Source organism: Rhinoderma darwinii, chromosome 2 (assembly GCF_050947455.1).
Source record: "Rhinoderma darwinii isolate aRhiDar2 chromosome 2, aRhiDar2.hap1, whole genome shotgun sequence".
Taxonomy (NCBI): Eukaryota; Metazoa; Chordata; class Amphibia; order Anura; family Rhinodermatidae; genus Rhinoderma; species Rhinoderma darwinii.
In genome coordinates, this window is record NC_134688.1 from 76,449,803 (window position 1) to 76,469,131 (window position 19,329).

The following is a 19,329-nucleotide window of genomic DNA, read 5'->3' on the forward strand; positions in this document are numbered from 1 at the left end:
CCCAAACATATCCGCTGGAAGCGACGGTGCCCGTATTATACCAGGACAACACTTCCTAGCAAAATTCCCCAAACTACAAAGGCGCGGAGTGTGGACCAAAAGGGGGATAATAAAGGACGCCATATATCAGTGCGACACCGGCCTGTGCAGAAAGGATTGCTTCACAGCGTAACACACATCTATGGATTATTTTATTGTTTTTTTTTACCCCGTTATTATACCACCTGACTATGCCCCTTATATACTCCGCCCGGCTTACATATGCCCTACATTATAAACGGAAACACCAGTAAGACTCCAAACAAAACTACTACCAAGCAAAATCCACGCTCCAAAAGCCAAATGGCATTTCCTCCCATCTGAACCCTACAGCGTGCCCAAACAGCAGTTTCCTTCCACATATATGGCATCGTCATACCCGGGAGAACCCTTTTAGCAATTTTTGGGGTGTGTGTCTCCAGTGGCATAAGCTGGGCACGACATATTTGCCACTGAATGGCATATCTAGGGAAAAATATAAATTTTTAATTTGCACCATCCACAGCGCATTCATTTATGGAAAAGATCTGTGGGGTGAAAATGCTCACTACACCCCTTAATAAATGCCTTGAGGGGTGCAGTTTCCATAATGGGGTCACTTCCCAGGGGTTTATTTTTATTATTTCACATCTGAGCCTCTGCAGTTGTGAACCAATACTTTGTAAATCGCCAAATTAGGCCTCAATTTTACATGGTACCCTTTCACTCCTGAGCCTGGTCGACTGTCCAGGCAAGAGATTAGGGCCACATGTAGGGTGTTTCTAAAACCAGGAAACCCAGCATAATAATTAGAGAGCTGTCTCGTTATGGTGGCACAAGCTGGGCACCACATATTGTCCACATATCTGTGGAAAAAATCCCATTTTCACTCTGCAACATCGAGTTCACACTAATTTCTACAAAACACCTGCAGGGTTAACATGCTCACTACACCCGTAGGTAAAAGCATTGAGGGGTGTAGTTTCCAAAATGGGGTCACTTCTGGGGGGTTTCCACTGTTTTGGGCCCACAGGCGCCCAGAAACCAATCCAGAAACATCTGCACTCCAAATGGCGGTCCTTCCCTTCTGAGCCCTGCCGTGTGCCCAAACAGCAGTTTATGACCACATATGGGGTATTGCCGTACTCGGTAGAAATTGCTTTACAAATGTTGGGTTCTTTTTTTCCTTTATTTGTTGCGAAAATGAAAAAATTTGCGCTAAAGCTACGTCTTATTGAAGAAAAAGGATTGTTTTTATTTTCACTGCCCAATTCTAATAAATTCTATGAAACATCTGTGGGGTCAAAATGCTCACTACGCCCCTAGATGAATTCCTCAAGAGGTGTAGTTTCCTAAATGGTGTCACTTTTTGGGCGTTTTCATTGTTTTTTCCCCTCAGGGGCTTTGCAAATGTGACATGGCCGCCGCAAACCATTCCTGCTCAATGTGATCTCCAAAAGCCAAATAGCGCTCTTTCCCTTCTAAGCCAAGCCGTGTCTCCAAACAGCCGTTTATTACCACATGTGGGGCATTGTTTTACTCGGGAGAAATTGCTTTACAAATTTTGTGGTGCTTTTTCTCCTTCAGTCCTTGTGGAAATGAGTAAAAATAAGCTAAACCTACATTTTCTTTGAAAAAATTTTGATTTTTATTTTCAGGGCCTACTTCCAATAATTTCTGCAAAAAACCTGTGGGGTCAAAGAGCTCACTATACCCCTAGATAATTTCCTCAATGGGTGTAGTCTCCAAAATGGGGTCACTTGTGGGGGGTTTCCACTGTTTTGTCTCCTCAGGGACTTCGTAAATGTGACCTGGCCTCCGCAAACCATTCCTGCTAAACTTGAGCTCCAAAAGCCAAATAGCGCTCTTTCCCTTCTCAGCCCTGCCGTGTCTCCAAACAACCGTTTACTACCACATGTGGGGCATTGTTTTACTCTGGAGAGATTGGTTTACAAATTTTACGGTGCTTTTTCTCCTTTAGTCTTTGTGGAAATGAGAAAAAATTAGCTAAACCTACATTTTCTTTGAAAAAATTTAGATTGTCATTTTCAGGGCCTATTTCCAATAATTTATGCAAAAAACCTGTTGGGTCAAAACGCTCACTATACCCCTAGATAATTTCCTCAATGGGCGTAGTTTCCGAAATGGGGTCACTTGTGGGGGGTTTCCACTGTTTTGTCCCCTCAGGGGCTTTGTAAATGTGACATGGCCTCCACAAACCATTCCTGCTAAACTTGAGCTCCAAAAGCCAAATAGCGCTCTTTCCCTTCTCAGCCTCGCCGTGTCTCCAAACAACCGGTTATTACCACATGTGGGGTATTGTTTTACTCGGGAGAAATTGCTTTACAAATTTTACGGTGCTTTTTCTCCTTTAGTCTTTGTGAAAATGAGAAAAAAAATCGCTAAACCTACATTTTCTTTGAAGAAATGTTGATTTTAATTTTCACGGCCTACTTCTAATAATTTCTGTAAAAAAGCTGTGCGGTCAAAATGCTCACTATACCCCTAGATAATTTCCTTGAGGTGTGTAGTTTCCCAGATGGGGTCACTTTTGGGGGATTTTGACTGTTTTGGCACCGCAAGGGCCCTTCAAACCTGACATGGTGCCTAAAATTTATTCTAACAAAAATAAGGCCCCAAAATCCACCAGGTGCTCCTTTGCTTCTGAGGCCGATGCTTCATTCCAGTAGCACGCTACGGCCACATGTGGGATATTTCCTAAAACTGCAGAAACTGGGCAACAAATATTGAGTTGCATTTCTCTGGTAAAACCTTCTGTGTTATAAAAAAAATTGTACTAAAAATTTATTTCTGCAAAAAAATATGAAATTTGTAAAATTCACCTCTACATTGCTTTAATTCCTGTGACATGTGTAAAGGGTTAAGACATTTTCTAAATGCTGTTTTGAATACTTTGAGGGGTGAAGTTTTTAAAATGGGGTGACTTTTTGGGGGTTTCTAATATATAAGGCCCTCAAAGCCACTTCACAACTGAACTGGCCCCTGTAAAAATGGCCTTTTGAAATTTTCTTGAAAATGTGAGAAATTGCTGCTAAAGTTCTAAGCCTTGTGAGGTCATAGAAAAATAAAAGGATGTTCAAAAAACGATGCCAATCTAAAGTAGACATATGGGTGATGTTAATTAGAAACAATTTTGGGTGGTATAACTGTCTGTCTTACAAGCAGATACATTTAAATTGAGAAAAATGCTAATTTTTGCAATTTTTCGCTAAATTTTGGTGTTTTTCACAATTAAATACTGAACATATCGAGCAAATTTTGCCAGTAACATAAAGTCCAATGTGTCACGAGAAAACAATCTCAGAATCGCTTGGATAGGTGAAAGCATTCCGGAGTTATTACCACATAAAGTGACACATGTCAGATTTGAAAAATGAGGCCCGGTCAGGAAGGTCAAAAGTGGCTAAAGAGGGAAGGGGTTAATAGTCCAGAGCTCTATACTACTAATGTTATCAACAATAATGAAGAAATAGCTCTAGTGTTTTTCTAATCTGAAATTGTTATTAATATACCCAGAAGAAGCCAAGAAAGGATGAAACGTGATCCAGGCTGATATGAGCTTTCTCTGTCCCTGTTGAACAATATACTGTAGTAAACAAACTTTTTCTCTATTTCCCAGCCAGGGGTAATGCTCTTCAGCGAATATAAAAAAGAGGCCCATGCAGCTCTTCAGGGGCCAACGGAAAATGTGGGACCCAGTTAAAGCTGAGCGTGACTCTTCTCTTCAACAGGGGAAGGAAAGGAGGAGGATGAGCAAGTGCCAGGTCCTGTTGATGGATAGTGGTGGTATGAATCAGAACATAGGAAGCACCATTTTGTTTTGTTTTTTCCTATGGGTACACTCCTCCCCTATTGTAGTGACTGTCTCCCTTGTTATCTCCACCATGAGAGACAGGGTTGGACTGGCCCACCAGAGAACCAGAGGATCCTCCGATGGGTCCAGACTCTAGCACAATAATGGGCCTTAAAGGTCCACAGAAGACAAGCCCATTTGGAGTGCTTTGAAGACAATCACTTGCTGCTAGGGTTTATTTCTTATGGGATGATTCACAAATTACCTATTGGACCTTATTGATGATATGTCCTGTGTGTACAATAATAACAACAAGGACTATGATGAAATAAAAATTGGACATGTGCATGTTCTATATAGATGGAGGGTGGGCCCTCAGAATCATATACTCTGGTGGGCCTAAGTAAACCCAATCCGACACTGGTGAGGGAGAACTATCTGTCACCATTTTGGCTGGTGTGGAATACTTAGGTGGTAATGTCATATCTGGGCACTTGAAATTATAGAAACAGCGCACCACAACAGTCAAAGTGGCGACTGCTACATCTGTACAACATTGAACTGAACCTTAAATTATCTATATGTAAAAGCTCATTCATATATAACTCAGTGATTGGACTATAGCGCTATGTACAATACAATACATTACACATCAGGACTTACAAGATCGGCCTTAGTCACGTGTATCAGCTGGCTGTTCAAAGGTGGTTTCGGCTTCTAACAAACATAATAAAACATGATTAGTAACTAGAAAAACTTCTGGAATTCAGATACGAGTAAACACAGGACACAAGCTCCACTTACAGACGCTTCTCCAGATGGTATTGGTCTTATTTCTAGTAGCGGCAAAGAGAACTTCTTGTTCAGGTGGCCAAAGTCCAGAGGAGCAAGAGGATTCGAGGGCCCAAACTGCAGACACCAAATACATGAATTACCCTCATTGGATTGTATTAGATAGACAATAAACTGCTATTAGTTTATCATGGATCATTTTAACTTCCTAGAATCCAATGGTCATAAAAAATAAGTAGTTTTGTAGATACCTTACAGTTTTTAATCAGATTTTGAGCTCTTTTTATATTGTTTTTTGAGCTCCCAAATGCACTGTTCTATGGTAACAGGATACCAGCAGTATTCTGAATTCAGCTTTGCATATAAATGGAGACGAAACATCATGTGACTCAACATCATTACAAGAGATTAAAGAAAATAATTTACAAAGCGATTTATGAAGACTCCAATCTGAGGAATATTGTAAATTATTGTTCAGTATCAGAGTTTTTTTTCCTTGAACTTGTACAGCCCTTGTCACACTCACCTCAGTGTTTGTTCACCTGAGTAGCCTCATCGACCATGTAGATGTTACTGAGGTCCTGCTCACTAAGCTGAGGTGGTTGATGTGAAGACAAGGTCTCCTCTAGCTAGTTGGCATTCTGATGTTCTTCACTTGGGCTTTAGGTCAGTTGGAGGCAGAGTTATTGGTGTTACTGGAGTCACATTCACTGATGCACAGCTCTACAAAAAGATCGTAAAATAAATCTGATCATGTAATGTCTGTATGCAAGGAGCCCGGGACACATCAGGTTTTATCGCCATTTCATCAGTCCTATCACTTAGTACAAAAGTTCCCAATATAATAACTCCCAGTTGTCAGAGTCACAGTCGCTAATATAAGGGGACCGTCCGCCGCCATTGCCACAACTATGACGCACACAACATTCTAACGCTGGCCAGTGTCAGGAATCTGTGAGCAAGGTTCTAGCAGCTGTTACCCTAGAGAAAGGAATGGACTGTGGCGGCGCATGGCAACAGCAGAGCTTAAGGTGGAACTCGGGAGAGGTAAGTACATAGGGGGTCTGAATTTTTTTTGGGGGAGCTGGTATTGAGCCTGATTGAATTAGGTGATCTTGTCTGGGGACCAAATAATTTTAGGGGGTCTGGGGTCTGAATTAATTTAGAAGTCTGGTCCAGGGTTTGAAAAATGTCAAATGTTGGGGTCTGAAATAATTAAGGGGTCTGGTTGGGGGTCTGAATACATTTAGAGATCTGGTCGAACTCCTAATTAATTTAGGGGTCTGTTCAGGGGTCTGAATTAATTTAGGGGTCTGTTCAGGGACTGAATGAATTTAGGCATTTGGTCTGGTCGCAAGTAATGTGGGTGCCGCGTGTGAGGAAGAGGCAGGGACTTTATCCAGAAATGCCGTGGCAGTGGGAGTTTGTAGAGACTGCAGGACACAGAAGCAGCAGCTACAGCTGCATCTTGGTGAGTGACTCTGCACAGGCAGCAGCTTTGGTGCAATGATTTTTATTTTATGTTCCCTCGCACTACACACCCACGGAGCCCATGCACAAATACTGTCTCCCAATACACCTTTACAGAGCTCTTGCCAGTTTGCTTCACACCCCTGACCCTGCCACTTTTTGTTGCACGATTGACCCCCCCCCTCCCGGTATTGAGGGGCCCAGAAATTCCTGATATCGGCCCTGGGGACCTTTGTTAGGTTGCTGGTCCTCAATACAAAATCTTATCGATATCCTCCAACTACCATGTGCCATTTCTAATACTATTGCATTTTGGGCCCCTCAGGCATCAGGGCAATTAGAGGACCTGTACTAGAACAGGAGTATAGTGCCTCCCCCCCCCCCAAAAAAAAAATGTCATAGCTAATCATTTGTGGCACAGATGGATGGCTTCACATGTTGGAAAATGTACAATCCTTGGCAATTTGCTTGTAATTGTTTTATTTTACATTCTATTTATTTTATATGATTTCTGTATTAACTTAATTGACCCTGTTAAGATGACTTCATAACTATATATATATATATATATATATATATATATATATATATATATATATATATATATATATATATATATAGTATATAAATGACATGTTTGAGAGATGGGCAGTACATGGAGAACTGCTGTGATTGGGCAAAATGTATACCCAGACATATCTATTCAGGTTTATCCTGAATTTATAAATTATATTATGTGTGGAAAGTTTTCACATTAATCTAAAATCTTCCTTGAATTGTAGAAGCAACAGTGCCACCTTGAGTTTGCAAAGAACTAAATATTTAAGAAGCACAACAGATCTGTAATTTTTACAATTCTGGGTACTTTAACCCCTCATTGATCAAACCCAGGGGCGTAGTCACGGAATGGTAAAAATTACATGTTATCTTAATTCTGCACAATCAGTACGATTACTGTAAAACCAAATTTATGTCTTAGATACTGTATTTTGTAAAAAAAAAAAAAACCGCCATGCATCATCTCGTTCTTGTGTCTTTCTCAGATGTCTCCGATTTCTCCCTAGTCTTCATTCTTCCTCTGTTACAATTCCATAGGACCTAGGTCCACGTTTCTGAACAACAGTTGCTTTTTCCAGTATTTGTCATATTTGCCAATTGGCTGAATCCGTAAATTTTCTTTTCTCTGGGGAACAAGCAGATCCTTTACAGATAAATTGTAATAATAAGCTTGCCTATCCTGATCCCCCTACAAAAGTTAGACTTGAGCATTAGTTGTAATGCAGTAATGTTTTATTCAGAAAGTGTCAAAATTGTGTGTGTAATGTTTCGGCCTACAAATACAGCCATGTAATCGCAGACCTAAGAACCTCCGGGACAGATTATTCAAAGCAGATGAGGAATCTAAAATCAAACTGCCACGAAAATGTTTTCTTAATACACCCAAGAAAGGCACATTTCCATGCCACCACTGTGCACAATGTTCAAACATACTTAAAGGCGATAAAATTCACCATCCACATTCAGACAAACCATTCCCCATCCAAGAGTTCTTCACGTGTGACTCCAAATATGTGGTCTATTTAATCAAGTGCCCATGTGGGACGGCGTATGTTTGAGAAACTACCCAAACCATTAGTGCCCACATTGGCAAGCAGAAGTCCACCTTTTGCTGCAAAAACCCACTATTACCTATCCCCTATAACTTCCACATACAGAAACAAAATATTTTGCAACTCAAGTTCCAGGTTCTTGAACATGTGCCTCAACAATAGAAGGGGGTCCGCTGTGCTGGGGGAGAGAATTCTAGCTGGGGTGGCGGAGTATTTAAACTAGGGCTGAGGAGGGAGGTCAATGTAGAAAAAAAAGGGGTAGCCAGGTTAGAGAGGGGTCAGACTATATTGGTGGGGGGAGAAACAGAATGTGGGGAGAGGACTAGACAACAAGATAAGGAGATCCTTTCGTTACAAAACATCAGTGTAAATAAAAAGGACCGATTAATGTCAAATCACATTTCTGATAATAAAAGTGAAAAACTGACAGGCAAGTTAAAGTGTATGTTCACAAATGCCAGAAGTCTAGCAAGCAAAATGGGGGAGCTGGAGGCCTTGATACTGGAAGAAAATATAGATATAGTTGGTGTTGCTGAAACATGGCTGGACTCTTCACATGACTGGGCTGTAAATCTACAGGGTTTTACACTTTTTCGTAAAGACAGGACAAATAGGAAAGGTGGTGGTGTATGTCTGTATGTGAGAAGTGATATGAAGGCGAGTGTGAAAGAGACAATAGTGGGTGAAGACTGTGAGGAGGTTGAAACCTTGTGGGTGGAACTAGAAAGGGAGGTAAACACTGAAAAAATTACTTTTGGTGTAATCTATAGACCCCCCAATATAACTGAGGAGATGGAAGGTCAGATATATAAACAGATGGAGCGGGCTGCACAGGCGGGTACTGTAGTGATAATGGGAGATTTTAATTTCCGGGATATTAATTGGTGTCATGGTTCGGCTTCAACTGCAAAGGGGAGACATTTCCTCAACCTGTTGCAGGAAAATTTTATGGGCCAGTTTGTGGAAGACCCGACTAGAGGTGAAGCTCTGTTGGATCTGGTCATTTCTAATAATGCAGATCTTGTTGGGAATGTCAATGTTCGTGAAAACCTCGGTAACAGTGATCATAATATAGTTACATTTTACCTATATTGTAAAAAACAAACGCAGGCTGGGAGGGCAAAAACATTTAATTTTAAGAAAGCCAATTTCCCCAGGATGAGGGCTGCAATTCAGGATATAGACTGGGAAGAACTAATGTCAAATAATGGAACAAATGATAAATGGGAGATTTTCAAATCTACTTTGAGTTATTATAGTGCAAAATTTATTCCTACAGGTAATAAGTATAAACGACTCAAATTAAACCCCACATGGCTTACACCTTCTGTGAAAGGGGCAATACATGACAAAAAAGGGCATTTAAAAAATACAAATCTGAGGGTACAGCTGTAGCCTTTGTAAAATATAAAGAGCTTAATAAAATCTGTAAAAATGTAATAAAATTAGCAAAAATACAAAATGAAAGGCAGGTGGCCAAGGATAGTAAAACAAATCCTAAAAAATTCTTCAAGCATATAAATGCAAAAAAGCCAAGGTCTGAACATGTAGGACCCCTAGATAATGGTAATGGGGAGTTGATCACAGGGGATCAAGAGAAGGCAGAGTTACTAAATGGGTTCTTTAGCTCTGTATATACAACAGAAGAAAGAGCAGCTGATGTAGCCGGTGCCAGTGCTGTTAATATATCAGTTGATATACTGAATTGGATGAATGTAGAGATGGTCCAAGCTAAATTAAATAAAATAAATGTGCACAAGGCTCCGGGACCAGATGGGTTACACCCTAGAATTCTTAAAGAGCTTAGTTCAGTTATTTCTGTCCCCCTTTTCATAATATTCAGAGAATCTCTAGTGACTGGTATAGTGCCAAGGGACTGGCGCAGGGCAAATGTGGTGCCTATTTTCAAAAAGGGCTCTAGGTCTTCCCCGGGTAATTATAGACCAGTAAGCTTAACATCCATCGTGGGGAAAATGTTTGAGGGGCTATTGAGGGACTATATACAGGATTATGTGACAATAAATAGCATTATAAGTGACAGCCAGCACGGTTTCACTAAGGACAGAAGTTGTCAAACTAACCTAATCTGTTTTTATGAAGAGGTGAGCAGAAGTCTAGACAGAGGGGCCGCTGTGGATTTAGTGTTTTTGGACTTTGCAAAGGCATTTGACACTGTCCCCCATAGACGCCTAATGGGTAAATTAAGGACTATAGGTTTAGAAAATATAGTTTGTAATTGGATTGAGAATTGGCTCAAGGACCGTATCCAGAGGGTTGTGGTCAATGATTCCTTCTCTGAATGGTCCCCGGTTATAAGTGGTGTACCCCAGGGTTCAGTGCTGGGACCACTATTATTCAACTTATTTATTAATGATATAGAGGAAGGGATTAATAGCACTATTTCTATTTTTGCAGATGACACCAAGCTATGTAATATAGTTCAGACTATGGAAGATGTTCATGAATTACAGGCAGATTTAAACAAACTAAGTGTTTGGGCGTCCACTTGGCAGATGAAGTTTAATGTAGATAAATGTAAAGTTATGCATCTTGGTACCAACAACCTGCATGCATCATATGTCCTAGGGGGCGCTACACTGGCGGATTCACTTGTTGAGAAGGATCTGGGTGTACTTGTAAATCATAAACTCAATAACAGCATGCAGTGTCAATCAGCTGCTTCAAAGGCCAGCAGGATATTGTCGTGTATTAAAAGAGGCATGGACTCGCGGGACAGGGATGTAATAATGCCACTTTACAAAGCATTAGTGAGGCCTCATCTAGAATATGCAGTTCAGTTCTGGGCTCCAGTTCATAGAAAGGATGCCCTGGAGTTGGAAAAAATACAAAGAAGAGCAACGAAGCTAATAAGGGGCATGGAGAATTTAAGTTATGAGGAAAGATTGAAAGAATTAAACCTATTTAGCCTTGAAAAAGAAGACTAAGGGGGGACATGATTAACTTATATAAATATATTAATGGCACATACAAAAAATATGGTGAAATCCTGTTCCTTGTAAAACCCCCTCAAAAAACAAGGGGGCACTCCCTCCGTCTGGAGAAAAAAAGGTTCAAGCTGCAGAGGCGACAAGGCTTCTTTACAGTGAGAACTGTGAATTTATGGAATAGCCTACCGCAGGAGCTGGTCACAGCAGGGACAGTAGATGGCTTTAAAAAAGGGTTAGATAATTTCCTAGAACAAAAAAATATTAGCTCCTATGTGTAGAAATTTTTCCTTCCCTTTTCCCTTCCCTTGGTTGAACTTGATGGACATGTGTCTTTTTTCAGCCGTACTAACTATGTAACTATGTAACTATGTAACTATGTAACCTAGGAAAGGGGGTAATAGGTTTAAAATGCTCAAAAAGAGGGCGGCATATTGGATTCACAAACTTCAATGCCAGTTTAACGTGGGCGTAGGAAGAGAAAATATAAACAGAAGAAAGTGAAAATATTACAAAAAACGACATAACGTTCTCCCCGCCGCTTTTTTTAAATTAAAAGTACAGTTCAGGGGAAATAAATAGGTATATCCCGCAATGAGAAGTATATACAGATACAATTAACCCTCACCTCTTTTATAAAAAGCCCGAGCCGTGCTTTCTCTCACGAAAGTGCATAAAATGTGCGGGAGTGCGACACAAAAAGTGCACAAGAATGCGGTCTATTGCAGCCCTTCTCTTAAAAGAGAGAGGCCCTGCATAACCATTCCACGACCCTTCAAAGCATAGGCCTAGAGGATCGAGGATCAATGATCCCCCCTCGCCGAAGCTTAGGGAGACCCAAACACACCCCAAGGCTTCTACCTGGGCTGCCACCCCAGTGTCCACCTTTGAGCCAGCATCAAGGTTGCACCTCCCCTCCGAGGAAGGGAGGCCGGGTTGCAGGGGAAAACGGAACCAGATGGCCACAAATTTTCCCCCTAGACCTCATGAGGGTCCCAAAAGGGCACCACATCCCGAAAATCTTGTGACAAAACACACAGTGAAAAAACAAAATTAAATAAGTGGATGTGCGCTGTGATACAGCCTGGACATCCGTCAGGTATAAAAAAAATCCTCATCTCCCAGCCAGAAGGCCGGGAGAATAAAGGTGTGTGCTCAAATAATGAGAAAGGGAGTCCGTGCAAATGTGCCTTCACTCAGTGGGATCCCACCCCCAGTGAGTTAGGGCACCCCAGGGTCACCAGCCCTGGGGCACATAGCAACTCGGGCTTCCAAACTACCCGACCTCCTGACCTCGATCCGGCGGTCGCCTGGTCACCTACGAGTGGTACCTTTAAACCAAATGCATACCCCAGAGCGATGACCGTTGTGGTTCCCTGCTCTCACCTCGGTGTTCTGTCATCCTTCTACGATGGCAGCTCCTCCACCGGAAAGGGATGATTACTAACCTCAGCTTGAGCAGGTACTACACTTGATCTTAGCAAAAAAGCTGAGAAGTGATGAACCCTCACCTTTGCAATGAACCCTCACCTTTACTATCTGACCTCGGCGTCAACAATAAGACATTGGTATTTAGTGCGATTCTTGTGTCCAAATTCTATATGCCTGACGAAGATCTCGGTGCGAGGTTGAAACGCGTTGCAGTAATTGTATTTTACACTTTTTAGCATGTCCACTGAATAAATAGTTTTTAATAAAATCCGATTGTGGACTTACTGAACCATCCACACAAGAGCGCCCGACACCAGGAGGATTTTTTTAACTTTCTTCATCTGAGAATTACCCGACCACGGCAGAAACTTTAATCCCGGAACTATACACCAAGGGTCTGCTCCAGAGGCTTGCTCAGTGTGCCGATACCATGGTGAATTCACCCGATACGCATCAAAGTTGAGTTGTGCCGACGATCTTGCACAACACTATCAGGAGAATCAACTCAGATTCACTTGCACAGATTTCATTTGTTACAAAGTACGTTATGACCTCAGAGGAGCGCCATCTATCTATTTATTTGTTTTTTTTAATATCAAGTATATACTGTCACCTTAGCCATTCTTGGCTTCTTATCCTTTTCTGCTTTTTTCTTTTTTGATTTGCCTCCTCCCATCTCTGCTTCATTTATATTGGTTCTCCCTCCATGCGTACCTATACACTTGTAGCACATTCCCATAGCATCTTTACTTGAATTTGCCTTAGCAATTAGTAGTGCTCAATGCCAGGAGCACGCGCTGCACACGCTCCAGCCCCTTCCCTGCACACGCGAGGACATCAGTATGTCATCACTAAATGGCCAAGAGGCAGCGTGATCACAAAAAGCTAGAACGGCATTTAGGGGGCCCCGTTCTAGAGATAGGCGCGGGTCCCAGAGGTGGTACCTGCATCTATCTGACATTTATGACATATCCTGTGGATATTGAGCCAAAAATAGAACATTTTTGAAGCAGCACATGTCCCGAGTTTCCGGTGCGGTGCACTCTGTCAAGCCAGGCAAACCTTCTCTGGCATAATGTAAATTCCAACAAAGTAGTAGGACAACAGCACATGTCTCCAAATCTTCAAAAAGGTTTTATTGTCAAAACAGCTTACGATAAACAGGCCATGTTTCGACCCGTAGTGAGTGAAGAGTCTTTCTCAAGCCTTGAGAAAGACCCTTCACTCACTACGGGTCGAAACGTTGCCTGTTTACCGTAAGATGTTTTGACAATAAAACCTTTTTGAAGATTTGGAGACGTGTGCTGTTGTCCTACTACTTTGTTGGAATATCCTTTGGATATGTCATAAATGTCTTTCATGGCAAAACCCCTTTAATGTCCAGAGACGTATCGATTATGCACCTATTAATGGGACATCTATACACAGCTATTATGTCCCATATTTATGTGTATGTGTATTTTGTATCAAGGCCGTATTTGTAGGCCGAAACGTTACACACTAAATTTTGACACTTTACGAATAAAATATTACTGCATTACAAACTGCGGAGTGCGTGAATCTATCTTCTAAATATTAATGGGGTGAGAACGAAATTGACACAGAGTGGCACAGAGAAAATCATTGTTTGATTCCTCTTCAGTTTGGCTCCAACCTTACCCACAAACTTTGGCTTTAGCAGGATATCCTCAAAGTAATGGCAAAGCAGGGTCAGCAGTGAAAACTCAAATTCTCATATCGTACTGAATTTTTTGAACTCTTCAGATGTAAATTGAGCAGCGTTGTCAGAGAACACAATATCAGGAATGCTATACCTGGCAAAATTAGCCTTGCATTTTTTAATCACTGTTTTTGCCCTTGTGTCCTGTAAATAGTCCACCTCCCGGAAGTTGGAAAATAGTCCACAGTTCTCACATGTTCTTTATCACTCCACATGAACAGATCTGTTCCTATTTTTGAGCATATCCTGTTTGGAATTGCATGTGGTTGTCTCCTTAGGTTGCTTGTCATTGTATGAAGCACATATTTAACATTGTGATATAAAGTTTTTTATGTGGACCCAGTAATCTTTCTCTGAGACGAGAGTCTCTGATGCCACACAATATTCTGTCTCTGATGAGGGACTCTCTAATGTCCCCAAATCCACAGGTTGCTCAGCTCATTTATCTGTCCACATTCTCCCGAGCCTCCTGATTTCTTGAAAATAACTTGTTTCTCTACACAGTCTCATTCTTTTTGGGGTCACAATGTTTATCAAATGCCTGCAGCATGTCTGCCAGGTCCAGAAAACCTTGGGTCCTGGCATCCGTCTGAATGTTACTTTGACTCGTACCAACTACCACACCCCTTCATAACAATGGTATTCTCTAGTGGTCTCTTTCAGCAGGATAAAGCTCCCTGCCACACTGCAAAAATTGTTCAGGAAGGGTTTGAGGAACATAACAAAGAGTTCAAGGTGTGGACCTGGCCTCCAAATTCTCCTGATCTCATCAGATCCCCATCAGATCTGATCAAGCATCTGTGGCATGTGCTGGATAAACAAGTCCGACCCATGGCGAACCCACCTCAAAACTTACAGGACTTAAAGAATTACTCCCGCGTATGAAAATGTGAAGTGAAATGTAGTGAGGTGTATTAGCTTACTGGGTGCTTTATTTTACAGTAAGCTCCTTTCCGGGCTGCTGTTGGGTCACATATATTGAGACTCCCATAGATTTACATTGAGAGACTGACTACAGGTCCCTACAGTAGACGCTGTAGTCTTTAGGAAGTCAGAATGGAGATCAGGTGTCACAACAGCGGCCCAGAAGGGAGCGGCTAACCGTAAAATAAAGCAACCATTAAGCCAATACAACTCACTACATGGAACTTAATCACATTTTCAAGAAAAATTACTAAAGTGCTTCTTTGAAGGATCTGCTAATGACTTGGTGCGAAATAACACAGGTGGCACGAGGGGGACGTACACAATATTAGGCAGGTAGATTTATTATTATGGATGTGTATGTTCATGTAGCTTCTTACTTACAAAAGATAAAAATAAAGAGTAAAACTCGAGAGTATTTATTTAAGGAGTGTTCAATTTATTATAATTAATATAGAACATAGAATATTTTCTAACTGATCTGTATTCTTCAGAGTACATCACATAGGAAAGAAAAGGTAATAGCTAAATCACATTTCCCTGCTCTCTCCCTTTAAGACTATGAACAACTTTGTGCTGAATTGTTTTTCTAGTTCATTTGCTTTCTAAATGCAAAATCAAGCAACTTTCCAAATATCATGAGTGGAGTTTGTCTTTCCTGAAGCATCTGTCACTGTTTTATTAGTTAGAATCAATGTCATATATTGATTCTATGATATATTATATATGATATATTCTCTTGAGAGTAGTAAATTAAATCATATTTCTTAAAGTTTTAGTTTCTTGTACACCAGGTATGGGGATATTTTTATTAGTCGAAAACAAGTCTTAGGCCTTGTTCACAGGGCGCTAAAAAAACGACTTGTAAACGTGTCAAAAAAGCTAGCGTTTTTTAAAGTATAGGTATTTTGACGCGTTTTTTACGTGTTTTTTGGCACGTACGGGGTTGTTCACACATTGCAGATTTGCTGCGTTTTTTCCGTCCGGAATGGCGGATGAAAAAAACCCGGTAGAATATAGTAGCAGCAAAGTGGATGAGTTTGAAAAAATCTCATCCACATGCTGCATAAACAATGAGCGGAAAAAACGCTCAGAAATTGACCTGTGCTGCGGAAATTTTCAGCATGTCAATTATATTTGCGTAAAAGCAGCTTATTTGTTGCGGGAATTCTCCATTGAATTCAATGGGGAGCTAAATCCCGCAACAAATAGCAGTGATTCCACAGCGATCCCGCTGCACAAAACACAACTCAAAAAAAAAAAGCCTGATACTTACCGAGAAGTCTGTGTTCCTCCCTCCCTACAGGATTTCATGGGACAAATACTGTTATATAAAGATCTACAGAAGGCTGAACATAATGTCAGATGTTGTTAGAGTTGTATACTAAGGAGATCATGTGATATTAGTTTTGTCAAGTTTTAAAATTAGTTGGTATAGGTATAGATTTATTTTGAATAGAGTAGTATATTTTATTAATACATGTAACGTCTATGGCCGCGGTCCATCGTTCTGACTTACCCCTTGACGGCCGCGGCCATGGACACGTGAGTTCCCTGCAGCCCCTGTGAGGCGCCGGCATTCACTTCCTGTTATCGAGATTTTCTCCCAGAGGGCGCGCCGCCCGCGCGTACACGGTCTTAAAGGGCCAGTGCGCGCATAATTGCAGGAAGTCTGCAATCGAGCCCAGAATGCTACTGGACTATAAAAAGGCTCTGCCCTCTTGTTCTTTGCCTGAGCGTTGTTCATTACCCAAAGTTTGTCTTGCAAATAATCTCCTAGTGTCTTCCAGTTCCCAAGGGTTCCCTGTTCCTGTATCCTGTTTCCCGTGCTATCCTGGTCAAGTGCCGTGCTGAGCTGTTGTCGTGTTGTGCTGTACTCCATGCCTGTTCTGCTACTCCGCGCCTGACGTCTACCTGCTGCCTGGTCCCAGCCGAGCCTGCCTTGCTACTGTCCGAGTTGCCACAAGTACTCTTTCTGGACTATAGACTCTGTACTATACCTGTTTGGCCAGCTGTCATCCCGCTATGTGGTACGTCCCAGTGGGTCCACACCCCGCATCGTGACAGTACGCTCAGGCCATGGACCCCGCTGACCAATTCAAGGGCATGTCACCCTCCCCCAGCCATGCAGGCGGATCTGCAGGATCTCCGAGCAAGACAGGATCAACTTCTTGTGGCAGTGGACTCCATGGCACAACAGCTAGGGGCGCTAGCTGTTTCCCTTCCTGCTCCTATGCAAGCTCCTCTGATCGACCCTCCTGCTACACCTCCTGGAAGTTCCGGTTCGCTGCCATTACCTTCTCGGTTCTATGTAGACGCAAATACGTGCAGGGGGTTTCTGAACCAATGCCATATCCATTTTACCCTGCACGCCCAAGCATTTCCGTCGGACGGAACCAAGTTCGCCTTCATCGTGTCTCTACTTGCTGGCAAGGCCCTGGCATGGGCGAACTCAATCTGGGAACGTCAGGGACCCGAGACAAAAGACATCCAGGGGTTCATCCGGTTATTCCATACTGTTTTCGAGGAGCCAGGACGAGTCTCGTCGGCAGCCACTGCTATCTTTAACCTTCGCCAGGAGGACACCTCCATAGCCGAATACACCATCCAGTTCCGGACCCTGGCAGGAGAACTGTCCTGGAACAATGAGGCCTTGGTAGCATCCTTCTGGCATGGTCTATCGCCCGAGATCAAGGACAAACTTGCTGCTTGAGATCTACCACCTGCCTTGGACGACCTGATTCTGCTTGTTAATCGGTGGACATAAGGCTCAGGGAGAGATCTCATGAGGTTCGACAGGAGAGACGGCTTCCTAGACTGGCGCCCAACTTCCAGCAATTCCTCTTGCCGCCTTCTACTGCTTTGCCCAAGGTTCCGATGCAGGTGGATCGGCTAAAATTGTCCGTTCAAGAGAAACAGCGCAGGCGCACCTCTGGACTCTGTTTATATTGCGGTCTCGCTGGCCATGTCGTGTGTCTGTGTCCTCAGAAGCTAAAAAAAACCAACGCCTAGGTTTGGTTGGAGAGACAACCATGGGCGCTACTGCATTTAATCTCGAACTCTCCTCCAAACTGTTCATTTCCGTGACCATCATTGCTAACGAGAGGCCCAATTCGGTCTCTGCCTACCTGGACTCTGGCTCTGCAGCCAATTTGATCTGCCAAGACCTTGTGGTTCTTCTTCAGTTGCCCACTGTCCTGCTGGAAAGGCCTTTGATCGTTGCCTCAGTAGATGGACTGTCATTGCCTGACTGTGACCTTTGTCTGTGACCAAGCCATTGAGACTTTAAGTGGGAGCTCTTCACTCTGAGCTCATCACCCTGTTTGTCCAGCCCAAGGCCGTCAACCCCGTGCTGCTGGGTTTGCCTTGGCTCTGTTTTCACACCCCAGTCCTGGATTGGAACTCTGGAGAGGTTCTCCAGTGGGGTCCCAAGTGTCTCGACTGCGGTCTGGGTCATATCCATCCACTGAAGTCTCCTCCGCTTCAGTCATTGGCAGGGTTGCCTTCTTGTTACTCTATGTTCTCGGATGTCTTCAATAAGTAGGAAGCAGAGACCTTGCCGCCACATCGAGCAAATGATTGTCTGATCGACTTGGTTCCTGATTTGTCCCCTCCTCGCAGTTGAGTGTACCCCCTCTCCTTGCCCGAGGCCCAGTCTATGTCTGCCTACATTAAGAAGAATCTGGAGAGGGGCTTCATTCGTAAATCCTCATCCCCGGGCGGAGCTGGGTTTTTCTTAATCAAGAAGAAAGATGGATCCCTCCGACCCTGCATTGACTACTGAGGCCTCAACCAGATCACGGTGAAGAACAGGTACCCATTGCCTTTGATTTCGGGGGAAATTTTTTTTTCTAAATTGGACCTTACGTGGGCCTTCAATCTGTTCCGGATTCGTCAAGGTGACGAGTTGAAGACTGCATTTAATACATGTGATGGGCACTATGAATACCTAGTTATGCCCTTCAGCCTGTGTAACGCCCCCTCGATGTTTCAAGAATTTGTCAATAACATTTGTCGTGATCTCATCTATGTCTGTGTTGTGGTGTATCTCGATGACATTTTGATTTTTTCTCCAGATCCAGTAACTCATCAGATTCATGTCCACCAGGTGTTACTTCGTTTAAGGGAGAATCATATTTATGCCAAGCTGGAGAGGTGCGTGTTTGAAAAAAAGTCTCTTCCCTTTCTGGGCTATATCATCTCCGATCAGGGTCTCAAGATGGACCCTGAGAAGGTAAAGGCTGTCCTGGAATGGCCACGCCCCCAGAGCTTAAAGAGGCTCTGTCACCAGATTTTGCAACCCCTATCTCCTATTGCAGCAGATCGGCGCTGCAATGTAGATAAGAGTAACGTTTTTATTTTAAAAAAACGAGCATTTTTGGCCAAGTTATGACCATTTTTGTATTTATGCAAATGAGGCTTGCTAAAGTCCAACTGGGCGTGTTTAAAGTAAAAGTCCAACTGGGCGTGTATTATGTGTGTTACATCTGGGCGTGTTTACTACTTTTACTAGCTGGGCGTTCTGACGAGAAGTATCATCCAATTCTCTTCAGAACGCCCAGCTTCTGACAGTGCAGACACACAGCGTGTTCTCGAGAGATCACG

The 19,329-nt window shown here is 42.6% G+C and overlaps 1 long non-coding RNA gene across 1 annotated transcript in view; it reads right to left on the reverse strand.

Annotated features, from left to right (window-relative positions):
• Nucleotides 1-19,329, reverse strand: part of LOC142740635 (uncharacterized) — a 46,185-nt gene that overhangs the window by 4,857 nt on the left and 21,999 nt on the right. The window contains exons 2-4 of the long non-coding RNA XR_012880827.1: nucleotides 5,151-5,347; nucleotides 4,637-4,741; nucleotides 4,496-4,549 (exon numbers count right to left, since the gene is read on the reverse strand). This is a non-coding gene — a long non-coding RNA (uncharacterized LOC142740635). The remainder of the gene's footprint in view (nucleotides 1-4,495; nucleotides 4,550-4,636; nucleotides 4,742-5,150; nucleotides 5,348-19,329) is intronic.